The sequence below is a fragment of the Bubalus kerabau genome, chromosome X, assembly GCF_029407905.1.
Source record: "Bubalus kerabau isolate K-KA32 ecotype Philippines breed swamp buffalo chromosome X, PCC_UOA_SB_1v2, whole genome shotgun sequence".
NCBI classification, from domain to species: Eukaryota; Metazoa; Chordata; class Mammalia; order Artiodactyla; family Bovidae; genus Bubalus; species Bubalus kerabau.
Genome location: NC_073647.1, coordinates 77951023 through 77964133, shown reverse-complemented (window position 1 = coordinate 77964133; position 13111 = coordinate 77951023). Strand labels below are relative to the sequence as shown.

The 13111-nt window shown below is 38.4% G+C and overlaps 1 protein-coding gene across 4 annotated transcripts in view; it reads right to left on the bottom strand.

Moving 5' to 3' along the window:
• PLS3 (plastin 3) overlaps positions 1 to 12088 on the bottom strand; it is a 97595-nt gene extending 85507 nt beyond the window's left edge. The window contains exons 1-2 of one of the 4 annotated variants that reach the window (XM_055562941.1): positions 11436 to 12087; positions 10780 to 11020 (exon numbers count right to left, since the gene is read on the bottom strand). The gene's annotated coding sequence lies outside the window, so the exon portion shown is untranslated. Of the gene's footprint in view, positions 1 to 3152; positions 3224 to 10779; positions 11021 to 11435 lie in introns of all 4 variants that reach the window. The other 3 variants (XM_055562942.1, XM_055562943.1, XM_055562939.1) reach the window with 3 other exon arrangements.
• Positions 12089 to 13111: the final 1023 nt, after the last annotated feature.

Sequence of the window (13111 nt, the reverse complement as noted above, 5' to 3'; positions counted from 1 at the left end):
TAATGTCTCTGCTTTTGAATATGCTATCTAGGTTGATCATAACTTTCCTTCCAAGGAGTAAGCGTCTGCTACACCTTTTCCCGACCCAGGATCAAACCCAGGTCTCCTGCATTGCAGGTGGATTCTTTATTGGCTAGGCCACCAAGGAAGCCCCATTATACCTGTAGTTACTTGCTATTATCCTTGAATCAGATAAAAATTAACAGAATGCTATACTATAGAAAGTATGAGAGCTGCATGTGCAAGTAATAGTGAATCAATGTTTTTAGGGCTTCTGCATACATGGATATTTCCACAGCTGCAGAACCGACTACTGCAGAAGTACATGCTGTGCACAACATCTACAATTTAGTAAAGCTGGAAAGAATTTTATTTTTGTAAAAACTAAATGGGGAGTGGCTCACTTTCTTGCCAAAGGGCTATTTTATTCCAAGACACTGGTGTCTGCTGACCTTCATTTATAGGCTGAGCAATGTTCTATTTAAGTAAAATTAACTCATGGTGGGCACTTTTTCTAGGATGCAATAATTATTGCAAAGAAATAACAATGTTTAAACTTGATTTGTTCTTAGTTTAGATTTGATTATATTGGGTTATACATGAATGTCTTTGTTCACACAAGGTTTAAATTTAGAAATTATTTTATGTTGAGAAAAAAGGCCATGTTTAAGTTCCTTTTCTACATGTAAAAATATTTTTAGGTTTTATGAAATCCAGTATTATGTCTTTTCTTCTAGACTGCAGGAGTATTTTACCATCTTTGTAGCCCTAGCACCTGCAGCTTTCATTAAACTTATTTTAGTTGAATGATGAAAGAATTCCACAAATAGACTAATTAAGGCATTGTCCATTTTACTATATTTGGCTAACTCTTACTCCATCTGTAGTTTGTACTATCAGCAATATATACATGAGAACTCTGGGCATATTTTAAAGTTTCCCTGAGTTTTACATCTCTTTATAAATGCCTTATAGGCCTGCTTTTATATAATCCTTACACATTTCTAAGTACTTGACATAGCAACATTCCCTTCATCTTTACACAAACCCTCTCTGGTAAGGGAAGTTTGCCATGATCTGCTTGCTCCTATAAATATATTCTAGTTTGTTTTCATTTCTGGAGGGGAGCAACTAATGCTGGAAAACTTTGATTTAGGAAAAGATACCAAATATATGGATTGGCTTATATCTTTACACATGTTATTCTATCAGTATTACTTTTTGGCTACCTATACTTAATTTGGCTATATTGTTTCCTAATTATTGTAAGACAAAATATAAATTTTTAATTATTCATAACCACTTACAAAAGCTATTCAACTGTAGCTTTAAACTGGAGACCCACAAACTGCTCAAAATATTTGTTGAATGTGTCAATTTCCTTCATCATTTCCTGATTTTTGCTTTTGAAAACTTCCACTAGAGGAAATAATAGGCATCGTAAATTTAAAATGAATATGTTTTGGATTCACCCATGACTAAGATTCTGATTTAATTTATAACCCTCTGCCTTCCCCAGCATTTGACTAATTTAATTTCTCTTTTCTTCTATTTTTCAAAGGTAAACTTTTAAAATTCATGTTTATGCTATTTCTACTATTGTAGAAACAAATACTTAAGAACTTGAAGCTTCTTTTCCCTACCCTCCAAAATAGGCATCAACATTATCTATTACCTTCCATCCTGATCTAAGCTAAATTTGTTAGTAGCAATGAGTTTATAGTGGTGTCCGTAATATATTAAAAGAGTATCATTTCCAATTTTCGTTTGAGGGTGAATTTAGACTGCTGGATGGCATATCCTCATAAAAAGGCAAACGGTAAAAGGGTTTCTAGCTAAGTCAAGGGGCTTCTTCAACCTGGAACATTGTTAAAATCCTCCACATGTGTAATGCAAAACATTAGGAAGTCATATTTTCACAATACCATTAAATAAACAAAAAAACACCTATCTTATTTATCTTCAGTGGTGATACTTAAGAGAAAAAAAGAGTAAATCAGAGGAAAATGAAGAGTTAGCTACAGACACCTGATAAAGATCACCTAAGGCAACATTAATTGACCTATAAATTGGCGTGCCACATGGCTTGTGGGATCTTAATTCCCTGACCAGGAATCCAACCCCTGCTCTCAGCAGTGAAAGCGTGGATTCCTAACCATTGGACTGCCAGGGAAGTCCCTACTAGTTTCTTTATAAATGTTCTTTAATTTTAAGGACAACATTAAAACAAGTCATATCATCCCCATTTTATAGATAGTAAAATTGAGGTTTGGAGGAGTTACAGAACTTCCCCAATGTCACAGAGATATAAAACAGCAAAACCATGGGAACCCACATTTTATACTAAACTCCAGTCTGACTACAAAATATAACATGTACATAATACCTCTGAGAACAAAAAAAGGAAGTGGTGAGAACGAGTTGTCTGGTCAAACATTTTCCACATCATTTCTGGGTCATCAGAGGATGCCCAGAACAACATGGTCCTTAGTGCCACCGATGAACTGGGGGAAGGAAACAAACATCCGGGAAGGGTCTATAAAGCAGCATGAGATAAGTTTAGAGAGAGAGATGCAGTGTACAATGAGTCATTTAAATATACAAAATATTTGTTAAGTGTTGTAATTGGGGGATTCACTATACATGGAATCTAGGCACAAATTAACTGATGGCATCAGAAATTTTACCACTATTTGATCTCAGTTTAGCTATTTAAGCAACTTGAATGAAATATATAACTGAGTTTATTGAGCAGTGTCAAAGTACAGGCGCACCTCATTTTATTGCACTTTCCAGATATTTCATTTTTTACAAATTGAAGGTTTGTGACAAGCCTGCATCAAGTGAGGAATCTATTGACATCTTTTTCCCAACAGCATTTTCGCATTTTGTGTCACATTTTGGGAACTCTCACCATATTACACAATTTGTCATTATCATTATATTTGTTATAGTGATTGGTGATCAGTGATGTTCAATGTTACTAGGATACACTGAAGCCTCAGATGATTAACTGGCATTTTTTAAACAATAAAATATTTTTAATTATGTACTTTTTAAAGACGTAATGCTATTGCACACTTAATAGACTACAGTATTGTATACATAACTTTTATATGTGCTAGGAAGTCAAAAAAATTGGTGTGACTCACATTATGGTGGTAGTCTGGAACCCAACTGATGTATCACTGAGCTGCAACTGCACAGCCTGAGATAAAAAAGCCTATCGACAAACAGCAATTTGTTTGTGAGTCTATTTCTGTTCTGTAAATAAGCTCATTCATATCATATTTTAGATTCCACGTATAAGTGACATCATATATTTTATATTTGTCTTTCTCTGTCTGACTACTTCACTTAGTATGATCGTCTCTAGGTCCATCCATGTTGTGGCAAATGGCATTATTTCATTCCTTTTATGGTTGAGTAATATTCCATCACATATACACACACACACACAGCACATATTCATTCATCTGTCAGTGGACATCTAGGTTGTTTCCATGTCTTAGCTATTGTAAACAGTGCTACTATGAACATCAGATTATGTGTATATTTCCAAATTAGAGTTTTCATCTTTTCCAGATATATGCCCAGGAGTGGGATTGCTGGATCATATGGTAGTTTATGGTTACTAAAGGGGAAGGGGGAATAAGTTTGAGATTAACATATACATACTGCTATATATAAAATATAAAACAAAGACCTACTATATAGCACAGGGAACTACACTCACTATCTTGTAATAACCTATAATGGAAAAGAAACTGAAAAAGAATCCATATGTATAAAATTGTATCACTTTGCTATACACCAGAAACTAACAACATTGTAAATCAACTATACTTCAGTAAGAATAAATTAATAAAACAAAAAAGAACCCCCAAACACAGCCATTTAACCAACTTCAGGATTAAAAGTTTTTTTAGGATACTGAAAGTTTCTGGTCACAAATAGGGTTTCCATACTTGAACAGAGTTTTACAGCAATCTGAAATCTAAAGGCTAATTAAGTACAAACCTGTCTCCCTTCCCCCATTAACAGTTCCATTTCAAAAAATAGAACTTCCTAGGATTGTGTACCCCACAGGATTCTACTTCATCCTGCTTTGCACCTGCTAACTAGATCAGAGGAAACCACAATATTCCTAAGACATATACTTTACCTAAACCAGCTCCAGTTTAGTCACGTACAAAACACTATATAAAGAATGGCTTTTTGTTTCCTGAGTTCTGTTCTTTAAAATCAAGGCTCTTTTTGGGTAAGCCAGTGTTTAAACTTCAAAGATTGTCAAAGGAATTCATCTTTAAAAACAAAAATCTTTGCAATTTTTCTTCTAAATACTTATCCCAAAGAAATTCTCAGAGTCACAAAATGCTTTTTGCCCCAGGATGTTCACTGAAGTATTATCTATAACATATGAAAAGAAAAAAATTTTCCAACAACCTGGAATTAGTGAAATAAATTATGAAATCTCACTCAGTAATTTTAAATATTTTCAAAAATATCTTATTACATGAAAACATTTTCACAGTATAATAAGTGAAAAAAAAGAGATACAAACTGTATATACAACATGATCCCAATTTTTAAAATATTTAACTTTCTATACAGGAAACATTAAAAAATATGAACAGGTCGTATGATTACAAGTAATCTTTACTTTTATTCTTTATAAAAATTTTTGCTTTCTTCTAATATTTTTACAGTGCCCTTGTATTTTTTAATCCAACATAAAGTGATTAAAAACATCCGAAGTACACACTACTTAAGACACTTTTCCAGCAGATTAACTAAATATACCTATTGACTACTATAGCAATAGGATATACTGAAGGAATCATCTCTTGTCATTTTTACCTCTGAGAAAGCAGTCTTAAATGGAAATTCTCCCTCACTGAAATACAAGCTCCAAAATGTCAAAAAGACATTAAGAAATGGCAAAAACAGGGACATATAAGTAAGTAAATAAATACAGAAAAAAAGCTTAAAAATTACATTCATCTATAAAGGACAATGTATTAATATTATAATTCAGTGTCAATAGCAGAATGTCAATATGAGCACAACACTATGTAATTAGAACATATAATGTAGAATGTAATAATATGAATATTCAAAGCTATTATACTGTCCTCACAAATTCTATTTTATAGAAAGTATTTATATTTTATATAAATATATATACACATATAAACTAAAAACAGCTTAAGAGAATAAAAATTTTATTTTCAATAACTGGGTTACAAGGTTACAAAAAATGATTTGCTATTTTTTAAACCAGAGATGGTAGAAATAAGATCAGATTTTACAAAAGAAAATGATTTCTTTTAGCAAAAAGAACCTTCTCTTCAGAACTAGCCACACGATACCAGTTAATTTCAAAAGTCCTTTAACTTAAGGCTTTCTGCTTATTTCAATTTCATTAGATACTGTTACTTCACAAATGATATTTTAACAAATGTTATCAAACATAATTTTAATAAAATAAAAACATATGATAATGCAAAGAATGACAGAGTTAAAGAACCATTATGTAACTGGCAAGATGACAACAGACATTGAAAATTAATTCCAAGTTAACAATTTTGAGGGTGGGGGTTTAAAATGACCCCTCAGAAGTTATCTAGCCCAAGGTTTGTTTTTCAAAAGAAAATCTACATTCACTTCTCACCTTTTCTGTATTAATGATGGCATGACACTTAAACATACAGATTATCTCCTTCATTATGCACTTTTCCATAGTTAACATATGCAATTTAGAGTGCAACTACACAGAGAAACATTTGATTTTTCATGCGCAGTTTTACACAAAACCTCCTATAACAGGCAATCACAAAACATGAAGTATGATAAGCCAAAGTGCTTTGTAAGCTTTAGCAATGAATGCCAAAATACTGCTCTATAGTTGCTTGGGAAAAATAAGAAAAAAACCCCACACCACATTAATGGCTTTAACGGCTACTTGGCACAATATTTGAGGGAAAAGAATATAACAAAGTATTACATGTATAGGGCTTAATGCTCTTGTTATCAACCACTTCTCTTATTTTTCATTATATTATGTCTGGCTTTATTTCTCCTTAGCTTGTAAAAGTGGATGGTTGGAGACTATTACAGACAAGTAAAAATGTGGCAAGACTTAAGTGATGAGAATTCTATTTCTGTAAACTCTTGTTAAAATTTTGGTGCTTCTATGATATACTACTACGGTGCTTTGAATTTATATAGCACCTGTCTGCTGAAGAGCCAAGGCTTACATAGCTCATTTATCCTTTCAGCATCCCTGTGAAATACGTAGATCGGAAACAGATGGTTTACAAATAAAGTAAAATCCAGATATGAACACAGAGAACTTCCATAATTTACTTAAGATGGCCTATCTGTGCGAACTGTAGAGGATTAGAAGACCCTGGAGTTTTTTCCAGTAAACAACACTACCTCCTTATCATCAAACCAATTTCTAGACTGCTAAGAAAAATTAAGCTTTCTTATAATATAAAATCAGAAAGTTTAATGGGCCAAAAATCTCTGATAAGGAATGACAGAAATGGTCTATATTTTAAAGAAATAACATTAGTCACTGCATAAGCCACCAGTGATCATCTTCCTATATAGTCACCAATTCTCCAACAAGGTATTTAGCTTAAATACAGTTGCTTCTCAGGTGGTGCTAGTGGTAAAGAACCCGCCTGCCAATTCAGGAGACATAAGAAACTAGGGTTCAATCCCTGGTTGGGAAGATCCCCTGGAGGAGTACATGGCAACCACTCCAGTATTCTTGCCTGGACAATATCATGGACAGAGGAACCTGGCACCCTATAGTCCATAGGGTAGCAAAGAGCTGGACATGACTGAAGCAACTTAGCATGCAATATAGTTGCATTAAAATTGGCAAACAAATCAACTGATAAATAAAATTGAAATAAGTGATACTATTTCTATATAAAAGACACAAAGTCCTTGAGCCATGCCCTCAGTTTATAAATGAGAAAATGTGTGGTGTCTGGCACACATATGTACTCAATGTTATATAATAATGTAATAATCTTTAGTTACTTTCTCAAGGTCAAATTATGAGTCAGTGGCAGAACCATGTTTAGAATCTAGTTCTTCTGAAGGAAGTCCAACATACTTCTCCCTTACCATTGTAATTTTCATTTAACAGCAATACTTTTTCATCCCTAAAACAGTTTATACTCAGCAATATTTGTCTTTCAAGTGCTAAGAATAAGGCAAATTCAATTAAACATATTAAAATTTTGGAAACTGTCACCTCCATAACTACCAGTTGGCCCAAGTATTATCAGATCTTTTCCTGAGAATGACATTTCATGATTAGACTGTTTTTAATATTTCTAGACCATAATTTTAACCAAAGCCCTCTCATAACTAAAAACAGCGAGTCATGACCACTGGTATCTAAAAGACCTTCCAACAGTATAATGTATCCAAAAACTTTTGAAACCACCAACACATTGAACATACATTATATGGTATGTCATTCCCTAAAATAATTATATAGACTCAAAATGTGATCTAGCTGTTTTCTTCTAAACTGGGTTTTATCATTTTCACACATCAAACTTTCCCCCCGGATTACTATTCACCAAAACAGCATGAGCAATTACAAAGTGATTCCAAAAACAGATACCCAAGTCGTCATGTATTGATAGATGTTAGATGTTTGTTTTCAATTTTATATCTGCTACTTCTGGAATCTGTACTAAACAGCAAAAACAAACAGTTTCACATATACATTCCACCTAGATTATGATAAATTCTGATAAGGAATGACAGAAATGGTCTATATTTTAAAGAAATAACATTAGTCACACAGTAGCAAATTCACAAATTTATCATATGTGCCAAGAATATTATTATGTCAGTATATTTCTTGGATAGGCAAGCAGAAATGCCTAAAACAGAATATGGAAAAATTGCAAGTGGATTTCCTTCCTTTTCTCTGTCAGTTTCACCAAAAAGAATCTCCTTAGTGCTCAAGCACCATGGTGAAGCTACTACCCACTTCTTTTCAGTAACAGTCACACTGTTTGCCTTGGAGAGACATCGACTCAGTGGACATGAATTTGAGCAAACTCCAGGAGACAGTGAAGGACAGGGAAGCCTGACTTGCCAGTCCATGGGGTCGCAAAGAGTCGGACATGACGGAAGAACAACAAAAATTTCCATGTAGTTCCTGATAGTGCCCTGGATACTGACATTCTGCCAGTATAAATAGTCACAGTTAAGTCTAATGTACTTGTAACCATTTGTAGAAGAAACTTAATCTCAACCCAAATATTACTCACTAGTCATAATTAATCCTTTTACCCAAAATGTATTAAGCCTAGACATTTTTAGCAACTGACCCTAAATGATGCCATCAGATTGGATTCCTTTGACCTGAGTGTTGATTATCTGTGTAAAATCAAGTTGTTGTTTAGTTGCTAAGTAGTGTCCCACTCTTTTCTGACCCCATGGAGGCAAAGCATAATTTATTTGGCTCTCCCACCCCAGACAAAGAGTTTGATCACTTTCTAGATCTAACAATAGAAATTAAGTATTAGACTCGTAATCCTCTAATTTTGATGAAAGCCTGGGTTCATAAGAGCATACCACTGAAAAATGAAGTCAGTAGTTTTAAACAAGTGGACACCTCCGAGACAAAAGACTGTGGACAGAGAGCCTAGTGAGGATCCTGTTTTGACATGAGTTAATATTATTTTAAAAAGAACTTAACTCCCTACCACTTTAACCTAGTTGGATAGTTGTACTGTTTCTTTTTTTAAGGTTAAATATTTATTAGTTCAATCTAAAATTATATTATCACCTCACTTCCACTAGGGGGGTCTATCTAGCAGTGTGTCCTTAACTCCCAATGAACTCAGGTGCAGCTTGAGTCCACTTCCAGCTAATCTGCGCTGCCAGGTTAAGTCTAGCGGTCAGAGCTATGTGCTTTAAAGTTGTTCTAGTTTTTAGGCTCAGAAACCCATGCACAGCATGAAAATGGAGTGCTCAAGTCATTCAGAGGTTGCTGCAGTACGTAGACAAAGGGTTTTTGGCTAAAGCATACAAAGCCAAAATCTCTTAACTGTTCCCAGTTTCATTTTTAGCTGCCCTAGTTGTTTTCAAGACTGAATATGTGTCAACTGGATCCATTTTTGTAAATAAGTAAAGCATTTAAACTCTTGACCTCAGAGGTTCTGCTGCCCATTTTTGTACTCTGCAATACATAATCTAAATCACAAAAACCGTAACGGTTTTCCAACAGTAGTCTTAACTTGGGTCACTTGGGTGGGTATTGGTCATTACGGAAGTTGTTTCTGTGGCATCTCATTATTCCGCTAAAGTATTGAGAGGCACAAACCCAATCAGCTCCATTTCTCAAATTTAGTGTCCTCTGTTTTTGTGCCTTATTTCTGATCCAATTTCAAACCACAGTAACTGATGGTTAATTTTAGCCAAGAGATTATCCACCACTTTCAAGCAGATGCCTAATATAGAGAACAGTTCAACTGGAATATAGGCCAGACCTAGGTACATGGACAAAGCCTAATTTTTTTTAAAACACTATCTTATGGGAAAACACTATCTTATGGGATATGGCTTCAAATCAATCATTTCAGAATGAAACAGGGGGTGAATAAAAGGACAATTTTCCCAGGAAATAATTAGTAAGATATTTTTAAAATTCAGAAAAGCCGTAACTAGATTGAAGAGCCACAGGGGAGACATATATCCCAGCACAAACATATTTCAAGCCCTTAGTTTAAAAACAGCTTCTGTTTTTATTCTGGATAAAATCTGAGCACCAAATTCCCTTTCTGTTCCCCTCATCTACATCCAAGTAGAATTCCCTTGAGTAGAGGCTAGTTCACACCCTCTCCCCTTTTTGGTCGCGTATTTTTGGGAAAATGGACTTCAGCCATTACATTCCAGTTTTAAAGTCAAAAGAAGTCATGTGATCATGACCCCAGGGGCATCAGAGACTTGGGGCACGTGATGCCAATTGGCATGTGTCCGCCAGTATGTTGGAATTCGCTCTAAATTGCATCTTCAGGATCCAGTTTAGGCGCCCAAATACACTGTGACATCTTATAAAGCGGACTATCTGCTTATCTCTCAGTAGTTTTTCATTTCACCTAGGTATGTACTGTGCGGCCTGCCAGGCTCTCTTCCCAGTCCCCACCCTCATCCCCGGTAACAAGTCGGGTACCCCCAGCATCCTGTCTATCTGATCCTAAACTGAGAATTAATTCTAAACTCAACCTTGAGCACCAACCGGGATGTCGTGCAGATAGGGTGTGGAGCAAGAAGCGTCGCGTACGGGAAGTATCTTAAAGCCTTAAGTTCACTCCACCTCCCAGGTTGGGATCTTCTGCCCAAAAGCCCGGCGGTCGGAGCCGCCAGCACATTAAAGCCAGTAGCAGCAGCGGCGGCGGCTGCAACTTTGGGACTGGCGAGAAGCCAGGGCGCGGGTGGTCGGCGTTCCCCGCCCCCCAGCCCCGCCGCTCATTAGGGCGCTAAGTACTGCTGGTGAGGAAAAGTAAACACTGGCAAGTGCAGCTGTGTGGGAGAAGGGGGCTGTTGCCCCTCTCCCACCGTCCCTTTAGACTCTGTCTCCCGAGCCGCCGGGACCCTGTGCGCTGGAGGGTGCGGAGCCAGAGGAGCTGAGAAAAGAGCAGACGGGGCGGCGAGGAATCGGGAGAGTGAAGAACGGAAAGGTATCCTAATGGCATGGGGATGTCCAGCTACCGAAAGGAAAAAAGTGCTTACTCATAGGGAGACGCGGTGCGATTGCTAAGCGATCGCTACTGGCCAGGGAAGCAGGCGGAAGGCAGGCAACCAGAGCCTCGTTCTCTCCCTGGGCCACCGCACCCCGCGGAGCCGGGGGCCGAGGTGAGCCTGCGAGGTCACCGGAGGCGGGCGAGCCGGTGCTGGAGGCGTAGCAGGCGGCGAGCTCCGGGATTTCCTGAGTCCGGAGCCGGCGGAGGCGGGGGGAGGAGGGTGGCAGTAGCTGGAGAAGGACGATCGAGGGAAGTTTAGGCGCTGGGTTTCTACTTCGGGGCCGCCGCCGGTAAAGGGAAGAAGGGCAAGGGTTGGCGTCAAGGACTCAAGCCCAAGGTTGGCAACAAGTTAAGAGCAACTATTGAGAAAACACCATCTCCCCCAGTGAACGTCTGAAAGCGTGTCTGCGGCGGGTAGCAGTCATGGGGAACACTCGGTCATTCCCACCCATCCCTGCTGCGAACGGTCGCTTTGGCGCCCAAGGCTGGGACAGAAATCTCTCCAGCCTCCCTCTCAGGCCCCCGCCCCCCGTGCCAGGCATGTTCCCGCCGAGGTTCCTGGAGATGCTCTCCTCTGGACCCACTCCTGCCCACGCTCAGGGACCCTGCTCCCCTCGTGCCTTCCTGTACCTGCAGAGCACTTACAGAAAGTCGCAGAGTACCGGATCTGGCCCAACTGTCTCCGCCCGACGCACTCAGACAACTTCTGCCGCTCGGAATCTTTGCGGCTGTGGTTCTAAAGCCAGCGCTCCCGCCCCTTCTGCCAGGCCCTCCGCCCCTCGGCCGCCGCCATTGGCTCGGGTGGTGCTAGCAGTCGGCCTGGGAACCAGGAAGGGGATTGGGCCACGAGCCTGTCACATCATCTGGGTGGGGTGTTGGGACAAAAGGCACAGGGATGGGCGCCCTGGAGGGATGGGGACTGTAACTACGGCTGGGAGCGGAGATTGGTCCTCTGCTCCCTTTCTCCCCTTCCCTAGCTCCGAAGAGACTAGAAGTCCTCAGAGCCTGGCTGGGGTACCACGTTCTCAAAAACCGTGTACAATACATGAAAAGATGAGAATGTGGGAGTGAGAGTTTGAACGTTACCAAGACCCTATTTAAGTCTGGAGAGTACAGTTTCAACCTAGAATCATAAAAAGAATCTGGACGTGGGAAGGGACGTTACTAATTATACATCAGTAGTCTCTTCGGCTCCAATCAGCTCAGGTGCGAAGCTAACGCAGAGGGAAAACCTCAGCAATCTTCCCTTTCTAACTAGTTCTCTGGAGCAGATACATGGACAGGAAGAGGCTCTCATGTTTTGGGTTTCATGCCAAGTAAATTGTTGGCCAAAATCACCTGTGTGGTCTGTTTGTCCATGCGGAAAGGAGTGAGAGGTGGAGGTGGGGAAGGACGTGAAAGTTACGTGGTTCCAGTTGGTTGACTGTAAACAGATGTCAATTCTCATCAATCTCCTTTCACCAGAGAAAACTTGGAGACATACTCCTGCTTCCTAGAGTATCTTTTCTTCTTCTTAGCCTCTGTGTCATAGCTGACCTCTTTCATTACCATGCGCTGAGGTTTTCCCTGCTTATCTGCATTCCAGTCTTTGGAATCAAGAGACTGGCTTGTGGCACAAGAAGCGAAAGGCTAAGCCCTTTCCCGTTTCAGTCGCAACCATTTTGTTCAGGCAATGTGTGCTTGAAAATTTTTTTAAGAATTTTAAGTTGGTTCAATTAAGTTGGCTCAAATCCATTTCATTTTATATGCACTAGGAAAATCTACTAAATTCAGAGTGGCCTGAAACATTGAATGGTCTTGTCAAGGAAACCTCCCTTCATCTGCTGTTCTGGATTTCTTTAGAGAAATTAACCTATAGTGAGTGTCCTGGCTTCTTAAATGGGCATAGAAGGAGAGTTCATATACTGCCTAAAGGCTATACTAGCAGAGAAGGAATTGGCATTGTGAAAAAGCCTTGTTAAATATTAATTAATAATTAACCAGCTGGAAGAACATATGAAAGGCACAGAAAGGTGAAAAATAAATGAGAGGGAAATCATCAGGCTTTTAGAAATATTAAATTTCTGGTGTGAGAGATTTTGTACTGGGTCAGGCTAGGGTCAACATAAAAGTACCAATTTAAATATGTTCACATTGTGTGAACTGTGCACTCTATCGCTACACACATTTACAAAAGGCTCCAAAATGAGATTTCTAATTTTCAGTAATAGCCCAAGGTTTGGTATGGTTTCTGGAATTCTTCACACAAAATTTCTAGATACACTGATACAGTACTTTAGTTTTCTACATTTTATGTTCTCTGTTAATCACTCCTGAAGAGC